Source organism: Pseudonaja textilis, chromosome 2 (genome assembly GCF_049901715.1).
Source record: "Pseudonaja textilis isolate UNSWEBS1 chromosome 2, rPseTex1.2, whole genome shotgun sequence".
Taxonomy (NCBI): Eukaryota; Metazoa; Chordata; class Lepidosauria; order Squamata; family Elapidae; genus Pseudonaja; species Pseudonaja textilis.
In genome coordinates, this window is record NC_141991.1 from 66,988,299 (window position 1) to 67,008,515 (window position 20,217).

Below are 20,217 nucleotides of genomic sequence, written 5' to 3' on the forward strand. Positions count from 1 at the left end.
GCGGGGGAAAAAAACGCCTGCAAATAAAGAGACACAGAAGACACAGGATTATAAGTGCCAAATGATAGCAAGGGATCAGGCAAAACATCGCTAAATGGCACATATCTGAAATATTCTGATATCCTTGGCAACAGTCTTCATTTTGCCATACAGTAATTTAAATCTGCTTATTCTTTATAAAGGGAGCACTGCACGAAGCAGTTTACAATAATATAACTGGGAGGCAGCAGATCTTTTTAATTATGCAAAACTGCTCCCTACTTCTGTTTAAACTCAACATCGGGCACAGATTTTTGCTTAAGCATCTCAATATCTGGATAATTTTTTTATCTGGCTAAATTTGATGTCTTTGTTTCAGAGACTGCATCCGCTTTTCTGTCTTCTACTGCCTCATTTATTTACTTTTTCATTGCTTCTTTGACTGCTGCCTTTCTCTCTTGTTCCTCTCCCTTTTTATTGAAGTGCAATAGAGAAATAAAAAATACATAACCTTATGATGTTGCATATACAAATAAAAAATGGGCTTGCAACAAACTTGCTGAAAAGATCATAACAGCTCACAATTGGGAGAGGAAGAAAATCTGTAGCCTGCCTCTTGATTTGTAAGATCTAATGATATAAGAGCAGATATTATAACTTAAAAGTTTCCTAGGACAAGTCATGTTTTTCTAGTTATATAGGCACCTTTATTGTTATTATAAAATCTGCAAGGTAATCCAATAGTCAAAGAGCTGCAGCATGAAAGAAAAAGTTCATACTCATAAATGAAAATCAATACATATAAATAAAAAGATTTACATGTTAATTTATATATAAAAAAACTTAATCTGAGACTCTATAATAGTGTTTTTCAAACTTGGCAACTTTAAAATGTATGGAATTCTGGGATTTGAAGTCCCAGAATTTTAAATTGCCAAGTTTGAAAAGGCTAAACTAAGAAACGGCTCTAGATACTCTAGCAAACTTAACAATCTTGTCTTGCAAACACCTTCCCAGAGGAACTGCAAAATTGCCACCAAGCTGAAATTTTAATGAGAGGAAAAAATAAAATAAAACCTATAGAACATAATCAATTGTACTTAATTGTAATAAAATGTACACTTATATATTCATCTATATATGTCTAATATTTGATGATCTCTTGGCATGGATGGGAGAGAAAATTGTTTCTAAACTCCAGGGATGTAAGATTTGGCTAGTAGATCTGTGGCAGCCTACTTGCTGATCACCCACATTTTTGTAGCCCCTATTTGGTTGCTTTATACGGGTAAACTAAGGAACTGAAAAAGATACCCTGGAAGAATGCAAACCACCTCTGCAACACTGCAAAGAAAACTTCATGAGTATAGTTAAATTTGACAAAAAATATCTTCACAATTTATGTTAAGTTAGATTTAATTTTTCTTTTGTATTTTTTTAAAATCTGGCTTTATCTTCTATTTGGAGAGGCCCTGGCAAGTGTAGGTCTTGGCCCTGCATTCTTGATATGAAGTATACTATTAGCCATACTTTAGTTATCTTCTGCCTATTCGTTTTTGGAAACCCATTTTTATCATACAGATACAGTAGACTACTAAACCCATCTATAAATATGAATTTATGATTTAATTCTTCATGAATATATTTAATGGTAATTATGGCTATGCAAGCTTCAGAAAAGGGATTTTCTGAACTCTTTCAAAATAGTTGCATCTCTTTTTTTCAAGTTTCCATATAAACTTGAAAAAAGATCTATATGCTTGAATCAGCTGTCTTGTTAAAGCAACTGTATCTGAGAAAATAAGACCCAGCTATTGTAAAGAGTATATGTTCTAAAATATCTTTCCAAAACAATTTTTGAAGCATTCACTGTCACGTCTGTAATACTTCTGTGACCTAGTTAGATTATGATGAGTGTAACCCCAATCTGCAGATCAACATTATTATGGTTATACTTGCTCTGATAATATTCCATAAGAATTAAAGACGAATAGGCATGCACTTATCACAGATTCTCACACCAGAAAATTTTTTTTTTGGTAAATTAGAGATATAGTATATGGTAGAAATCTTTACGGATAGGAAATGGGTAGTCATATAGCCAATGAATAAAAAAACGTAAGATGACTTTGGGACTAGTATAGATAAAGAACCGGATTTCTGGGTGTTGTTAAATAAATATTTTTATATGAATGATTTCCTAATTCTCCACAATTAATCTACTTATCTAAACATATTGAGATTGCTTGAATAAGTATAACAGGAAAATTAATTACTGTACTTGGCATGAAGCCTTGACATATCTATTATACTATTCTAATGTGTTAAAGGTATTTATTTGTCTATGGATGTAATTTGGAAACTTCAGTTAGAACATAATGCATTGGCTTGAGATTTGATTGGCATTGCTCACTCAAATAATCTGTCAATCTCCACTGGCTATTTACTTCTGGATAAACTCAAAATTCTAGTCTTCTCTAAGTAATTTGTAGTCCAATAATATTCAGAATAAAAAACACAATTTAGAGCTCAGGCACTTTAACACATTGTTAGTATTTCAATTTATTTTAAATGATTCATATTTGACTCATGTTTTCATCATCTGGTTGTTTTCTGTGGATATCTTGTTTCACTTTGACATTTTGTCTTGTTTAATTTTGCATTGTGGGAGGGTGTATAATGATATAAACTTAAAATGTTTGTTTATGTGATGGAAATGGCTAAACTGAAAAAAGAGATATTTTAAGAAGCGGTAGAAAAGTGTTTAGCCACCTGCTTCTCATATCGCAGCCTGCTCATGTAAACATACCTTGTTTAGCAATGACAGCTGCTAATGTGCACACTGCCCAGAGTAAAGCAAGCTGTTTGGTAAATTGTAGACAATAAGACTGTAGCTCCACAAATTAGATAATGGATAGCTTAATGTATTTCTTCGAAACCAAGCTTCTCAGCACCTAACTATTATAGCTGCTCTCGCTGCTAGGAAATGAGAATGGAGTCAGCAGTCTTCCCCAATCTGCACGCCCTCATGATGTTAGGACTTTAACCCCCAGAATTCTCACAAATGGTTATCCCAGCTGGGGAATTCTGGGAGTTGGAGTCCACAGGAAATCTGGAAGGAAATGCTAGGCTGCCACCGCACTCTTTGAGCCAGGCTTTGAATTTACTTCTTCAAGCAAACTCTCTCTTACAAAGGGGGAGACTAGCAAGATGTTAAGATCTATAATCCCCACTTCTATGTTTTTTGCCATCCATTATGCTGATTGAAGCTGATAGGAACTGAAGACCAACATATCTGGATAACATGAGATTTCCTGGTTTTAGTACACAGGCTAACATAAATTTAATGTGGAAACCATCTAAACAAAATAGGTAGGTACCCAACAATAGCATGTCAGTCCTGGACATGGTGGATTTCCAAGAATCCCCTTTAGAGAAGCTTTGCTGGGTCAGGCCAAAGTCTATTATAACATATTCTGTTTCTCACTGTGGCCAACCAGATGTCTCTGGAGCGGCCTCCATGCAATATATGGAAACTTACCATTCTTCTGCTATTGTTCTTCAGCTACTGATATTTGAAATATGCTGCCAGCAATTTTGAGGCAAAACTGAATCCTTATGTATTTTCTCTTTAGATAGATGTTCAAAACCTTCTGAGAATTTCAGTTGCCTCTTCTGCACATTTCCCAACTATCATGTCCTGCATCAAGCATAGAGCCCGGTCGGTATACAGTATTCCAAACACCAATAATGCCTAGTTTTAAATTTTAATAAATGATAGTTCTCAATTTATAACCATTCAGTTAGTGACAGTTCAAAGTTACAACAGCACCAGAGGTGGTATTCGGCAGGTTCTGACCAGTTCTGGAGAACCGGTAGCAGAAATTTTGAGTAATTCGGAGAACCACCTCTGACTGAAGATTTTACAGTATCCTTCCCCTGCTACGCCCACCAAGCCACACCCATGGAACCGGTAGTAAAAAATTTTGAATCCCACCACTGTTCCTCACACTTACGATGCCCACATGTGATTAAAATTTGGGTGCTTGGCAACCGACAGACACTTTATAATAGTATCATCATAAATGATACAGCATCCTGGAGTCACGTGATCACCATTTGTGACCTTCTAAGCCAGCTGAAAAAGGAAAGGCAATGAGGGAAGCCAGATTTGTTTAACAACTGGGATGGTTTGCTTAACAATGGTGACAAAAAAAATCATAAAACTGGGCGCAACTCATTGAACAATCATCTTGCTTAGCACTGAAAATTCTAGCTCCAATTGTAGTTGTAATCCAAGGACAACCTGTACAGTGTTTGAAATTTTATGAATTCCTCTATTAATGATCACTAGCATGGAACTAACTTTTTTCACAACTGCTGTGCAATAGATGAACATCTTCAGCTATTTATTCAGAATATCCCCAAGATTTTTCTTGGTTACAGATACTTAAGATTCCATTAGAGTACTTGAGAAATTAGGACTCCTCTTCCCCCAATGTACATTTTTAAAGAGAACCACATTTACTATTTTATTGACCATTTATTCAATTTAAAGAGACCCCTGAACTCCTCACAAATCACTTTTCAGGTTTTTCATCCTGAATAATTCAGTATCATCTATGAACTTGGCAGCTCACTGCTTGAGATCACTTATGTTATAAATGTCAAGATCATTTATGAACATATTAAAAGGCATGGATCCCAATACAGATCCTTAAATACTTCACAATTTACTTTCCTCCACTGACTATTTATTTTTTACTTTTTCTTTTATTAAACAGTTAGCAGTCTGCAAAAGGACAAACTCGTTTTGTTAGACTAAGAAACTAACATCATACAGGCTAATACAACTTTTATTATTATGACTTTATTGTAACAGAAGCTTGCAAGGCTGAATGTGCTTCCCCCATCCACCCCTCCTTTATCTGTGAAAAGACAGGGAGGGTCCTGTCTGAGACACCTTCTCAGGTTAGGCTTCTGTTCCAAGCTCAGATTTCTTTTATCTGATGTTGCCTTAGCATTGGCTCTTCGTCCTGTTCCTCAAGATCATTTCTTCTATCCATTACCTTTTTAACTCTTGATTTCTAAATTTACCCAAAACACTATGCTATGGAACATTCTCAAAGCTTTTTGAAAACCCAAAAATATAGAATTAATAGGGCCACTTCCATCTTCAATACTGCTGAAATTCTTTTAGAAAACTGTGAAAGATTGGAGAAGTAGTATTTACCTTTGTTGAATCCATATTGATTTTCCTTAAGGAGGCTTATTCCTCTATCTATTTAGTTATTTTCTTTGATTACTGCTTCTACCAATTGTGCATGAAATAGATGTTAAACTGTCTAGCCTATAATTCCCTGGATCTTCTCTTCTAAAATTTGGTGTCACATTGTCTACCATTCTGTCACCTCACACATAAAATCTTAATGAAAAAATTACATATTTTGGCTAGGAAATTAGCAATTTCACTTTTGAATTAAGAATTCTTGGAATGATGCTATCAGGACCTAATGATTTATTACAGTGTAATCTCTTATGAACGCCTAAACTATTTTGTCTTATTATCATTTAGTTAGTTCAGTTTACATTAGTTGTTTTGATCCATTACTTTTAAAAAGTCAATAATGTTTCAGGTATCTATCTTATATTTTCTGAGCATCCCTTTCCTTCTTTTGTTGTCTAATAATCAGACTACTTTTTTTAGTTGTTTTCCTGCTTCAGACAGATTTAAAGAAGTTATTATTGTTTCCCTTTTTGCCATAGGCGCCTCAAATTATTATCACTTGCATTACTTCTTACTTATTCAACACCTTTTCTGCTACTTTCTTCATTTGTTTCCCCTCCTTTTGCCTAATGATAGCAAGTACATTATGTAACAGCAATAGGACATCTGGTTATCCTGTTATAGAGCCAAACATGGCATATTGATCAAAGAGTTTAACTTGGAGAGAAAACCTGGTTCAAGTCTCCTCTCAACCCTGGAGCTCATTAGACAAATTTGAATAAGTCATTTTTCTCAGGCCAGCTCCCTTGAGAAAACTGCTGTTGTAACAATCAAATTAGGGAAGACCCCCATGCACCCTGTCTTTAGGTTTCAGAGAAAAAGCACAATAAATAAATATGCCTAAAAGTATATACAAGAATGAGAAGAGTATGGAGATGAGAACAAAGTAGCATTTCCAATAGAAAGCCACACCATTTTGAATGAACTCTGTGCTTAGCTTTTCTTTTCCAAAGTGCATTTGATGTCTGTTGTAGACGTACTTCAACTAACGTACTTCACACAGCATCTGCACTTTCTATATTGCAATCAAGTGCCTCACATCAAGGCACTGTGTTGTTATTATTGGAGATGGAAAGGAGCTATGAAAGGTTATGCTGTTCTTTTTGGTTGCTTTATAAGTGTCCGGTAATTGTATCTGCAGGAATGCAAGTTTAAAAAGGAAAGACTACCTGATTTATTCACAGCTGGGTAGTTGAGCCCTGAAAAATAGCAACTGAAAAGCCCATCTCTCCTGAGGTTTCCCTTTTGCAAATCCTCTCCTCTGAGCTGAAGTCAAAGGCAGAAGTAGAGAAAATGTTGCAAAACAGACGCTGTAATTTTACATGCACTTCTCCTGGGAAGAATTCACATACCACTAGATCAAAAGGCCTGGAGTTTGGTAGAAACTTGAAATCACAATACAAAAGATATATAAAAGTGAACCGATAAGAAAAAGGGAAAGCTTGAAGGGAAAATGATCTCAGGTTGGCAAATGCATCAAACCCCATGGCAGGGAGCAAAAGAACCATCACGAAACACAAATTATCAACTGGCCTCAAGTCATTGACAACATGACAAGAAAAAGAAAGAAAAGCTTTATATCATGTTACTTTAAAATGAAATATATGTGCAAAATGTATTCATATATCCTCTCTATAAAAAATCTCAGCCAAAAAAACTCAACAAAGAAAGCTCTGTGCAAAATTATAATATGCTTCTCCTTCAGGGGAGAGTTAAGAGATACAAGATGATCTTTTAGTTTGAGGAGATGTTGGGTGAATTATTGCACAGGACGCTAAGTCCTGCACAGAAGATGCTTGACTTGCACACTGGCACAAAACATACCTAGTCTTCCACATTGGTAAACTGTATGTGGCAAACTGCTAAGATAAGACTCTGGACAAAAACAAGAGTTTGGGGGGAAGAAAAGCAATCAGAGGCAACCTGAGCCATGTTTCAAGATTTACAGCAGTTTATCGATTCTTGCTTTCCTAGAAGTGTCATGCATACAGTTATGCTGGCCATTCACTGTGGCTTTAACATCTCCCTGAGTGAGTGTTTTGGCTCTGAAATTCCTTCCATTTAGGAAGTCTAAATGCAGAGAACTGGGGCTCCCCTCTCAAAAACTAGAACATTAGGCACAACTGCCAGCTCAACTCTAAACTACGGCACTGGGGAGGAGTCCAGCAGTTACTTTTCAGGCTTAGCAGCTGATGTATCGGAGGCATCGGGAATGATATGTGATTATGGAAGTGGTGCAGAAATATGAGTGGCTAATAGAGATGTTTGAGATAGACATCGCAGCTGGAACCAAGCCTGAAGTATGTTTGGAAAAGACAAGGTTCCTGTCAATGCCTGTGGAGCCCATTAGTCATGGCTGCCTGTCTTTGGGAGTTAGGATGCTTTGCGGCAGCTGAAAAGCAAATGAATTTGAAAAGTCATAGGCCAGCAGGGTCTCTTTTTGAACACTATATTTAGCTGCAAAAACTGACAGAGACCAACTGTAATGCTGTGTGGGAAAGACCTTGGGAGATAGGACCAAGAAAGCTGCCTGGGGAAGGAATGGTCAGATAGAGACTGCATATTCCGCAACTAAATAGTGGGGTGAGCAGTAGGCTTAGAAGAGACCTTCCCTAGTTTCGTGGGCTGTAAAGGAGGCGGTGGGAGATCTGTACTTTCAGATTTGAAAGGTTCTGTTCATGTAGTTTTACAATAAAGTAGAATTAGCTCATCTGGACATGTTTTCTGTTTTTTCTATCTAATAAAGCTCCAAACCAAATGTCCTGAGGATTAGTAAAGCAGAACTGGTGAGCCTTGAATGGCATAGCAAAAAGTTAAACAGAATATTGGAGTACCCTTACTGGGAATAAAGAGCTTGTAGTCCAGGGCTGTCAAACTTTTGGCCTGTGGGCCAGATGTGTCACACACTGGCCATGCCCACGCCCAGTTTAGTGAAGGGTAAAAAACGTCTCAATACGTCACATGACACCACCATGACAATGTGAATTTGACATCCCTATTATAGTCCAACCTACCTGGCAAAAGCATTAGAATGAGGAGTATTAATTTACTCTCTTATGAGTAAAATACTTGAAAATATTTTACTTCATATCTCTTGTAGAAAAAAAATGTCCTTAGTTGAAATGTTTCAGATGGCACTAAAACACCTGGGTAAATCTTCAGGCAATCTTAAATCACATGAGTGATGAGGCCCACAGTTTTTAACAGTGTCCTTCTTGGCCTTAGAAGCTACAATAAATAACAATAGAGAGGACTGTGTGCTAGAGTGTGTCACATCTGAGCAAAAAGAGAAAAAAATAAAGACCACTCCAAAAGAAATTAAGATTTTTTTTATAGCAAGATAAGATTTTCTCAATCTGGTGCTCTCAACATCAACTGTGACTATGAATTTGGTAATTGCAGCTCCTACACATCTGACTGATAGAGAAGATTGATATAAATACACATTTGTAAATAAAACACCCCAGCTTTCCCAACCTTGGGAAGACTGTGTCCAGATAGCCTTTTTCATGTTTGGATACTGTGTTGTAATGGCTAACTAAAAATCTGCTGCTCTTTCAAGTTTTTAAAAACACTTAAACATGGCTTGGAGGAGATTTTTCTTTGTTTTGAGAATCATCCTCTGACACCTGTTATAAACAGTTAACTTATTGTGATGTATTAGAATTTTCTTATAAAACACAATCAAGAGAATATTGATAACAGAATGATACTCTTGTCAATGATTTTCTTATGTAAAATAACAGAACAGTATAAAGTAGATAAAAGATTTAATGATTTTGAACAAAATAAAACCATTTTATTTTAAAAATCTACGAACTGTAAAATAACAATCACCCCTGGAATATTACTTACTGAAATAGGACTTTTAAAGTCTCCAAAGACAACACACAGCTGGCGTGGAAGCTGTTGTGAAACATGACAATGGAGGAATTATATCTGGCCAGAAGTAAAACCTCAAGGCAAGCTGTGCAGAGATCACACATTAGGGAATGTGTGGATGCCAGCTTCATTTAGAATATTTGTAAAGGGGTGCTGCTGACACCAGAGGAAGCTGAGAGCAGAATCAAGTCAACCGGCATGGTTAAATATTAAACTCGCAAAGCACAATTGTATGTCTCTGTTCTTAAATTTTTTAAACTCTATTCATTCTGTTAGAGTATCAAGCAGACAGATGCTAAGTACAAGCGGAATATCTCTCCAGAGCAGCTGCCCAGGAATATCATTCTTGGGGGAGAATTGATGGTATAGTTTGAGCCAGTGGTTCAAAACACACACACAAAGTCTCTTCTCTCAATAGGATAACCATTTTAATCTAGGTGGAAAGAACATGATTTCGCTTTTACGTTCTTCTCAAACTAGAGTTTATGGTAATTTAAAAGAAAGAAAGAAAGAAAGAAAGAAAGAAAGAAAGAAAGAAAGAAAGAAAGAAAGAAAGAAAGAAAGAAAGAAAGAAAGAAAGAAAGAAAGAAAGACTACATTGGTTCTCCCACTTTGCTACATGGATGCTGCAGGGAAACTTCAAATGGGACTGGAGACTAAAACAATGGTTGCTGGAATTCAGTATGTCTAGTTTAATTAAAAAAGGACTAGACATGACATGGCTAGATATTGCAATATCTCAGTGGCTGCCACAAAAAACAGGGGGTCAACCTCCACAGAACCAGAAGGCAGAACAAGAAGCAATGGATGGAAACTAGTCAAGGAAAGAATCAATCTAAAATTAAAGAGAAATTTCTTGACAGAACCATTCATTTGTGAGTGCTCCAACACTGGGGGGTTTTAAGAAGAGATTGGGCAACCACCTATCTGAAGTGTTATAGGATCTCCTTCTTGAGCAGAGAATTGGACTAGAAGATTTTCAAAGTCCTTTTCAACTCGGTTATTCTGTGGAACTTCTGCCCTCCAGATGCATTGGAACCAGAACACCCAAAAATTAATGACTCAGATTTCCTGAGGGTTGCCTAGTATATTTGGCAATTTGGGAGGCAATAGTCACAATATTCATAGGTAACAGGTTAGTGAAAGGTGTCCTAAATTTTTCCTGGTTAGATGCTTTGTGTTCCTACATCACACCCCTGCTTATTGGCCTCAGCTGTAGCACTGTGAGTGAATCTAACAGAAGCATCCACCTGTTCTCCACCAGGCAAAAGGAACAGGATTTTCATTTTAAGAAACTTTTAATGCAAGGCCAGCCAGATGCAAATCAGGATGGGTCTATTTCCCCTCGAACTGTGGGACAAAACAGATTATTTCAGTACGTCTTGCAAAATTATTCCAACTAAAACCCTTCTTCTTTTCTACTTTAAAGATACAGGAGCCTCCTTCTACTCTTTTGGATCAATCCATATTCTCTATTTTTATTTGCAATAAATAGGAAAATGGGGTTACTAGCTTGAATGCATCCATAAACTGCCATTTAAAATAACCAACTCTGGTTATAGATACACACACATACACACACACACACACAATCTGTAAATCTTTTAGGGCTGGAATCTATACTTTGAGGTTGTGTTACACTGCTAGCCACTGCTATGTACATTAATTATATAAAAAAATAAGTCTTTTTTCTCATTTATAGCACACTGTCCATTGGCCTTCCCTTGAGGCTATCCTTTTATTGTAAAGAAAATGTATTTTCCTGGCATTCAAGCCAAAACTTTTTATCATTGGGAAAAATGAATATAGTTATAGTTTGTTATTGAGAAATACTGTTGCCAATTGGCTAGTAATAAATTGCACACTTTTATATCACCCTGTCCCTGCATTATTATCATTTTTTAAAACCCAAATGAAAGGCTGAAAAGATACCTCACCTTCCCATATCTTTCCCAAGAGAAACTTGGTCATGATGAACAACTGCTATTAGGTATCAGAGAATAGACAAACATTTCCCTTTTGTTCATTTAACTTAATTTCACCATCTGAACAGCAAAGTATAAAACTGGTTGTTACTCTGAAAACTTGCAGCACATTCCCTTTGCGTGCCTGTTCAAAAGTATAGTAAATCCATTAAACTAAATTAGGCTTGCTCACACATTAATGTGCATAAAATATCTCAGCCTAAAGTACCCCAAGCTTCCTCTCAGAAGTGTGAGCAACAATCAGCTCAGTGGCAGAGTATCTTTTAAAATGATTTTTATTGAATAAGTTTTTCAACCAGATTAAAAACAGTAGAAATTTTAAATTAAGAATAAGGGTAGTAAGAAAGTGAAAATAAAAATAAAAATAGGAAAGGAAAGGAAAGAAAAAGATTCTGAAGCAGCAGCTTTAATCTTCTTGACAGCAGTTATAAATACATATAATATATATCCTCTCTAAGGTTACGTCATAATTCCTTTCTTTCTTAGCTATCTTTTCCAATTTCCAAACCCATAAATCAGATGGATTTCCCAGTCAATTTACAGAACAAGCCTGAACATCTAAAGGCTGCACACACTTCTTTCTTTCCTTCATTTCATTAAAGCCAAGTGTACATGTTGCAGATACAGTGGCTCACATACACCAGCCATGTATAATCAGGTTAAGGGCCACTTGTTGATTATTTTTAGATTATTTAGTCAAGGTAACACATTCCTTGTAGAGGGGCCAATTGCAATGAAGAAAGAGGGGGATCCTGCAATACTGCAAAGGCAATGTTGACAAACCCTCATACAAACATCTGGTTCTATCATACAGAATTCTTGTTACTACACCTCAATGCTTATTGCTGAAAAAAGTGATTCCCCTATGAGGTAAGTTTAAAATGTTTGGGAAGGGTGGTTAGGTAGGGAAAATGGTAAGACAGGACTTAAAGTGCATATATCTCAGCAAGGTGTGAAGATTGGAAGTTTTTTCTCTTATGTTTTCAGGGGTTGTCCACCGATGTCAAATTGTGGAAAATTCAGGGCATATTAAAGGACATTATAGCTACAGGGCACAGTGAAATTACAGAATTAGGTCCCTTGAGATACAGGAAAGGCTACTACTATAGACTGTTTTGTAGAGGATTAGACAAAGTCATGGAAGAGAAAGCCATGGGCGTTTATTTTCTGATACTATAGAATTCCTTGCGACTTTAGTGGCAGACATAAGTGGCCTTCAGAGAAATGCTGTGAAATGAATGTTTCCTTGTCATGAATGACCAATAGTATTCCATGAGCCATGCACCTAAGGAAAAGAGGCATGCATCATTACTCAATTCCCCCTTCAATCCGCAAAACCACCAGCACTACAGCACCTCAGGGCTATCTGTCCTCTGAATCGAAATAAATGACAGTGAAAACGATTGCAACTGGCTTACAGGCACCACTCTGTCACAGATTTACATTGAGGCTGCTGCCAGAAGGTTTTGCTAATCCCCCTCCTCTCCTCCTACTCCACTCCCCTCTCCTCCTCCTCTGACCATGTGCCCTGTCTTGTTTGTTGTCCTCTACTTACCTTTCCCCATTCCTTCATTTCTCTTCCAAACTTCCTTTCCTATTCCCTCCTTAACTTGGCCATCTGTTTTCTCAAGAATTGTCCTCTGCTCTTCCAACATCCATGCTTCCAAAACATAAAATTGCCAGTGAGACTGGTGCTTTTGAAGTAGCACTTGGATCATGCTTCCTTGATAAGGTACTCATTTATTCTCTTGGGTCTCTTCATAAAAATAAACATTGCGGGGGACTCCAGATTATAGTAATGGAAAGTTTACGTTTATAGGCAGCATGTATCTGAATACAGAATCAAATAAGAAGGTTGTGTTGCCCTGAGAGCTTTGGTGGTCACAGCTAAAGGCAGAATGTGAGTAAGACAAAGCCACAAAATAAATTAGATATGTATTCCAATCCCAACATACATGCATACTCCTATATTTTTTTTCTGTTCATTTACCCACATATTTTCAATTGATGCTCATGCTCCAAATTTATTTTCTGTCTACATCTTTTATCAGTGTTATACTGAAACAATTGAGAGGGAAATTAAAAAAAGTCACAAGAACATTTTTGGATGAAAGTTTATGGAGAGTATGAACTTTTAAATTAAAAGCCCCTTAAATCTATTTCAGTTGATTTAATTTTGTTTTATACTCAATAAATGAAGCCCTCTTTTGCCTGATTTTACATTCAGCCAACACTTAAGGTCCAGACTGCTAATTAATTTTCCTTCTCTCCTTTTGATAGTGTAGGCATCTTGCTACTGGCCAATGAAAAATAGCATATTCAGACCGCAAAATGTATCTAAAGTAATCTTAGTCCCGACTAACATCTTACGAAGGGGCCCAAATTACAACAATCAATGCGAACTGATTTTCTGAGTAGGGGTGGAAACAGAATTGACCCCTAGATCAGTATTTCTTAAGCTACATTCTGAGGAATTTCAATGTTTCCTGAGCAAATTGATGGTGTTGTGCCATTTTATCCCAAGGTCCAAGGCAAGCTTTTTGAAATGGCTTTTTGATCCTTTCATTTCACCAATGAAACAACTTGCCCTAAACATGAAGAAATGTTGGCAGATCTTTTATCAGATGTCACATTGAAATAATTGATTTTTTTAAAAATCAGCAGAAAATTTTTGGATATATATATATATATATATGGAGAATATGAGCTTTTAAATTAAATGCCCCTGACAGCTCCACTACCTTTTCCTTGAACACATTTTTATGAAAGCAGATTTTCAACACTTTTTATAATCAAGACAAAACATCAAAACATACTGAATGTTACTCCCATAACCAGTCTCTTTAACAAAGCTAACTTCTATGCTGATGAAATTTGATGTCATCTACAAGATCATACTTCCTCTACAGTTTTATCATCAGTATATTAAATATAATGGAAATTTAATAGATTATTAAATACATTTTACTTCATGTTTGCCTTTATAAAAATTAATAGTTATAGTATTTCTTGTGTTTATAGATCTCCTCCCTAGCATCAGAGCATCAGAGCCAGTTTCAGCTCTCTCTGTCTGGTAGTAGAATAACCTGCCAAGGATGGTGAGAAGCTTTCTGAAGACTGGTGCCCTCAACTTCCAGCTTCACAGGTGCTATTCAAGACAAAGTCACCAAGTTAAAAAAAGGTAGGCTATTATTATCACCATCATACAAATTGTGATAGGGCATTGCAACATTGATGAATAAAAAGTGTATTACACCAAGGCTTTATGGACCTATTTTTTTTGATATTCCAAAGACAATATCTGAAATGGTCTATCTATCACTGATCTATCTGGTTTATACTAACTGATCAATTTCTGGAGTTTTGGAAAGGCCTTTTTAGAATACCAGAGAATAAGATGTGGGTACTTTGACCCATGTATCTATTATTCTATCACTCAGTTATGGGTCTTCTTTTCTGATATATTTGCACATTTGGAATTTTGAAAAGATATTGTGAATACCCTCATGAAATGGATGTCAACAAGGCTTAATTTTCACCAAAAGGCGCAAATACAATCCCAGATATATTTTTACCCTGAGATCAAGAGGAAAGAAAATGAATGTTTCCACATAGAGCTGGAAAAATCTAGAAAATGCAACAATACACAATGCAAAAAGGGCAGGAATTAGTGAAATAAAAATAGTTGTTGAAATAAAAGAAAGGAAGATTCTTCTCCTCTTGAACGTATATTTTACAACTAAAATGTATTATAACCAAATCCTACTTACGTCAGACATGTTGTTTGTTATCTAATGACTAAGAAATACCCCTAAAGAAACTAGAATGGAATGCTATTTACCCATTCTGGTTTCCCTAAAGTTGTTCTTTAATCTTATGGCTCTGCCAAATGGATTTGGGTTTCAAGTCTCAGAACTATGCATTATTAAATATGCAGAAAACAACCCTTCCTTAATTAGTTTGGCAATGTTTTAAGTCTCTGATTTCCCCCTCCTAAAATCAATATTCTAGGCAACTGACTGCAACAGTGATAATAGCTTTTCTTCTAAGTTTTAAGATTTCTGTTTAAACTGCAACTATTCCTAGCAAAAATGCCTAATTACAATTTCCTACCAAATATCTATAAAGTATTAAATCTTAAATGTTACTGGTTAGGCAATAGCAACTTTTGGCCTATTTTCCTCAGGAGACATTGATAGAATTTTTACATTCCTATTGCAATACCTAAATGCCCCTTGGCTAGGAGTCCAGCCTACTTATATTTATGACAATGCACCATGCATTACATAATGATGAGTAAGAGAAATGGTGTGGAGAATATAGCACTCTCTATCCTTAGTTCCCTCTCCTTTAAGAGAAAAGAAATATCCAGGAGGCCCCAGATGAAAGAAAGCTCTTTAACCCATAGCAAAAAATTAAGAGATGCTTTTAAGATGACAAAAGGCAACATATTGATTGAGCTTTGAGGACACCAACCATCTCTGCTCAATGGATAAGGTATAGGAATGTTTAAAAGCATCCTGTTCATTTCTCTGCTTTTTATGTATTCTGATTTTATGGAAGAATAATACACATGCTTTGTGTGTAGGCAGATTCACATTTGGTACTGAGCACCCATATCAAAAATGCATAGGTCAAAGTCCAGACAATGCCAGGGGGTCATACAACTTCATAGCAGAAATATAATCCATTTCCATAAAAAGGTCAACTCAAGGTATTGTGCAATGAAATTAATTCATTTCAATATAGCTGGTTATTTGTGTCATTTGGCTTTGTTAACTATAGAAAAAGGTAAAGAAGTTTACAAAGCATTGAATAATTCTGTTTAATAATTATTCTGTTTAATGACATTAGTCATTAATTAGTTATAATTCAGTACTAGATATCTTTTAAACTCTTGATTGGAATTGTTAAGTTATCTATATATAAAGGCAAACTAGTCTGAACCAGTGATTATACTTAAGCATAAATAATATAAGGTGGAATTGTAGTTTACTCATAGTAATGTACAACAAAGTGAAGTAATACCTACAGAAATGGTATTTGCACTAGCTTTGACCATACTGGGATTCTTTAGACTTCTGTAGTTTTTCCAAAGAGATCAGAGATGAATCTAAACATTTCATTCACAATAATGTCCTCTATTATATTACAAGTAGTAAAGACTATGCCAGCAAAAAATAAATAAGTTTTGCTGTTCAGTAAAACAAACACTGTACAAACTGAGAAAAAGAGCAATGACTGAAAGTTCAAGCAATCATCAAGAATTGTTCATAAGATGTTATCCAATCACTGAATTTTAGGAGACAGTTGTTAAATATTATACAAGTAAATATGATATTTGCCAACTAATTCAGTCCAAAGCAAACAAAAAGGTTGTTGGTACTTTCTATCTTTTAAGTAACAAACAAAAACATATGTCATGTAAATGAATTTAACTCAAACTGCCCAGCTAACTGGCAGCAATGTAGACCTTGGATGATCTTGAAAAACTAAGTAGGGTCAGACCTAATTAGTACTTGAATTGAAGATCACTGCTAAATTCCAGAGCTACAGATGGGACTGTTTTAAAAAACAGTTTTTTAAAAACAGTTTTAAAAAACCTTCCATCCTACATCCACATACGTAATCATCAGAAATCAATCTGACCCAAACGGAACTTATTTATCTAAATCTGATCAGACTTTTTCCTCAGTCTGCAAATTCCATTCTATTAAAAATGAAATTGACAGCTATTCCCATGTTACTGAGTGTGAATTGTAATGGTATGGTTTCTAAAATTTCATTTTAAGTTCAGGTTTGATGTTAAAGCCTGCTTAAATTAAATTTGAGATCAAAAGCTAGCTTTCAAACCACAAAATTGGGCCCATACCAAATTTTGTAGTTAGTGATGTAAGCATTTATCTTCTCCTTATTTTTAGGTCCCCTATTTTACATGTCCATTTCTATATTCAATTACATATAGGATACATACACTAAACAACTCTCAAGTTAGGATAATCCAGTAGCAATAGCACTTAGACTTATATACAGCCCCATTGTGCTTTGCAGTACCCTCTGGGCAGTTTACAGAGTCAGCATATTGCCTCCAACAATGTGGGTCCTCATTTTACCAGCCTTGGAACATGGGAGGCTGAGTCAACCTAGAGACCATCAGGATCAAACTCCTGGTTGTGACCAGTTTGCCTGCAGGACTACATTCTAAACACTGCATCACCAGGCCTCCAGTAACTGGATACACAGGAGTTTGCTTGGTACTTACTTAATATTCTTTTCTATTGCTTCAAATATTCTATCAAGAGAAACAACTGGGATAAGCAAAGGATACAAAAACTTATCTTTTTCTGAAACTCTGCCACTTATTTTGAAGAGACTCTCCTCTCAAAACATCCTAGAGCCAAGTTAGCAATCTGTACCTTTCTCTATGCAAATTCAACAAATACCTTGGAAAATTGCATTTGCTCTCATTGACAAAACCACAATTGCAAGAAAATCAGGAACAGCAACCTATAATTGCTAAGGTCAACCTGGGAAGGCTAGGTTCAGTCACCACAGCATTTATTAGTTGATGCCATTATCTCTCAGCTCAACTGATAAAATTTTTGATAAAATTATGGGTGATCTCTCATGCAAACTATCTTGATCACAGAGAAAACAAGGCAGGATATAAATACAATAAACTGATAATCAAATAAGTAGCAACCTGAGAACAGAATGGAAACACACCTACCTTTTTGAATTGCCAAGGCAGTGTTCCTTCAGACAACTAATGCAGTAGTTCCTCAGTCAGGAAGGGCATGTCAAACGTAGGTCACACCCTGGAAGTGCAAACAGATGAAGATACAAGAACTAGTGATACATTTTAAAAGCAAAAGTGGCATCTTAGGGATATCAAACACACATGTTGACACTGTATTGGGCAAAAGGATCCAGCTTTGCAATGTCAACACCATCATGTACATTTCTAGGAAATAGTCCCACTCTGATAAAACAAGTGTGTGTATTATATTTTATGAAACTTTTTATTAGATATGGAATTTTAATCTTCAGACTTTTTCTTTCAAGTAGGAGATATGCCTAAAGTCAAAGATCTTTGATTACTTCAAGTGCAATTTGGAAAAGGTACTCTCAAAAAGCAATAAAACTTGAAGCAAACACATCCTGCATATAACCAAGATATACATGGTTTGAAATAAACAGTAACTGTTTCATGTTTTCTTTTTTTGAGCAAACATATTTATTCTTCTTTTCAAAAAATTCTTTAAGAAAGTGCTACATTTTGGATACCCAAGAGGATGCACGATAAATCTTAAGAATAAGAATTTCTTTGATGTTTCATTTGTTTTCTCTTTCTCTCTGCTCCAAAATAGATACTGATGTAATCAACCACTTACTTATTGAAATGCGCTCTTTGTACTCTTCTGAAATACAAATGTTAAAATATGGTACTGATATTTTTTCAATTAATTTGAATATGCATCTTAACTTGAAGTAATTTTTTAAAAATTGAAAATTTCATTTAGTAGCATTGTGATGCCATAGGAATCAGAATTTCACACAAGATACAACAAACCTCATTCTTGAATTAGCACTCAGGAGAACTTGCATTGTGGTAACTACTACTGTGAATAGCTACTGGTATAAGATGGAAGAAAAAAGTGCACATCACACATGCTTAGCAATTGTTCTCCTGGGACAGCTTGTTTTCAAATATTCTTCCCTCTCCAGCATATCAGTTTTACTGTCTGTTAAAGGACAGCTCTAATATTTCATGGGAGTAGGAATATCATGTGCTGTTTCTCTATGAATTATTTGGCTGCCAAAGTTTCATCACTCTTGAATCTAAAGCATTCTTCAGCATATGAATGCTTTAGATTCTTTATTATGGATAGGTACATTGCTGAGATTGTTGAGAAACCTAATAACAAAGATCAGCTACAGAAGAATATAGCAACCTATCCTATAATTTATAATGGTGCCAAGGTTAAATTGCAGGTTTCTTTCTCTTGTCCTTCCTTGCTGTTTGTTTCTCAACCTTGGACATGGAGGGCATCTACACCATGTTTTGATAATGGTCTCATCTGCCTCAAATTCTTTGTTTCTGGTGTTGCCAGCTTCACCTTTCACAAGAGGAGAAAGCCACTCAGCATGAACTCGGTTTTCACTGAATTCAAAACTGTTTGGAAATAATCATCCAAATAATAACAGACAGGCATCTGATACACAACAGCCCAGACTTAACAATTGTTAAAAAGAAAGACAAAAAAGTCTGGATGGTGGACACAATACTTGGCAACAGCAGAATAAAAGACATAGACCTGTAAAAAAAAAAATCATAAGCTATAAAGACCTGCAAATAGAAGTAGAATGACTGGCAGAAGAAAACAAAGATAATACTATAGTAATAAGTCTTAGGCGCAATCCCAAAAGATCTGGTGCAAGACTTTGGCATTAACAAAAATCACCACCAGTCAATTACAAGAGGCAACTTTACTTGGAATAGTTTATATCCTGCAACAAGGAAAACAGCACACTAATTCCCAGAGTGAGATTTGGGCCTACTATCCTACCATGAGATTTAGATAATCTGATAGTAGCAGGATGGTTCTGCAGGAAGCTCTCCATGGTGCTGTTCTCTGCTAACTACTTGGTCTCCTTGTGAATTTTGCCTGGAATTGCTTCCTGACCTTTGTAAAAGTTCAAATTCCGATCAGTATTCAAGATGACTGGGTAATAACAGCACGATGCAACTTCTTCAAGTATCCATTAATTTGTTCTTGTACATAACTTACCTATATATTTTTTGCTTGTCAATAATACCAGTATTCACATACATGCAAAATAATCCACACATTACAACTGAATGTGTCTGAAAAAGATATAACACCAGTCTATTTTAATGGACTAAGTCAATCTATTACTTTTGGGTTTGGTCTAGGACAGCAGCCCCCAACCTTTTGGGCACCAGGGATCGGTTCTGGGAAGAAAGGTTTTTCTACGGACCGGAGCAGGGTGTGGTTTTCTGTGCTTTCTGGGAATGGGGCTTCGCTTATTTGTATGGCCTGGTTGCTGGTTTCGGATGAT

General features: G+C 35.9%; 1 protein-coding gene across 8 annotated transcripts in view; it reads right to left on the reverse strand.

The window, feature by feature from the left end:
• The window catches only part of CPLX2 (complexin 2), a 139,733-nt gene that overhangs the window by 110,362 nt on the left and 9,154 nt on the right, over window positions 1-20,217 (reverse strand). For 6 of the 8 annotated variants that reach the window (XM_087924210.1, XM_087924205.1, XM_087924211.1 and 3 more), the window contains exon 2: window positions 17,864-17,951. The gene's annotated coding sequence lies outside the window, so the exon portion shown is untranslated. Of the gene's footprint in view, window positions 1-17,859; window positions 17,952-20,217 lie in introns of all 8 variants that reach the window. The other 2 variants (XM_087924203.1, XM_087924204.1) reach the window with 1 other exon arrangement.